This window comes from Penaeus monodon, chromosome 34, assembly GCF_015228065.2.
Source record: "Penaeus monodon isolate SGIC_2016 chromosome 34, NSTDA_Pmon_1, whole genome shotgun sequence".
Taxonomy (NCBI): Eukaryota; Metazoa; Arthropoda; class Malacostraca; order Decapoda; family Penaeidae; genus Penaeus; species Penaeus monodon.
In genome coordinates this window covers 31058256-31058605 of record NC_051419.1, presented here as the reverse complement: position 1 = coordinate 31058605, position 350 = coordinate 31058256, and the positions used below count along the sequence as shown (strand labels likewise).

Genomic DNA, 350 nt, shown 5'->3' with positions numbered 1-350 from the left:
GGTAGGGAACGGTTTCTACTTGCCTCCAGTGTTAGTCGAGGGAAAATGGTTTCTCTCTCACCTTTTTTTTTTTTTTTGGGGGGGGGGGGGTGGAGGGGAGAGCGGTTTCTACTTGCCTCCAAGTAGTTTCTAACTCATCACCTTTTTTAGGGGGAGGGTGGTTTCTACTAACCTCCAGTCTCTCAGGGTATAGAAAACAAGCCATTCCGTTCGAGATAAACATTTACTACACAAGCTGTACAAGCACATGAAGCCACATCGTCATCCTTGAATTGAATCGTAATTAATTCGTGATTACTCTCGCCTTCATGTGATGATGCCTTGCGATCTCGTGCTGGAATTTAATTCGG

At 45.1% G+C, this 350-nt stretch overlaps 1 protein-coding gene across 1 annotated transcript in view; it reads right to left on the bottom strand.

Annotated features, from left to right (window-relative positions):
• Positions 1-204: 204 nt before the first annotated feature.
• Positions 205-350, bottom strand: part of LOC119594481 — a 1791-nt gene continuing 1645 nt past the window's right edge. The window contains exon 4 of the mRNA XM_037943516.1: positions 205-334. The gene's annotated coding sequence lies outside the window, so the exon portion shown is untranslated. The remainder of the gene's footprint in view (positions 335-350) is intronic.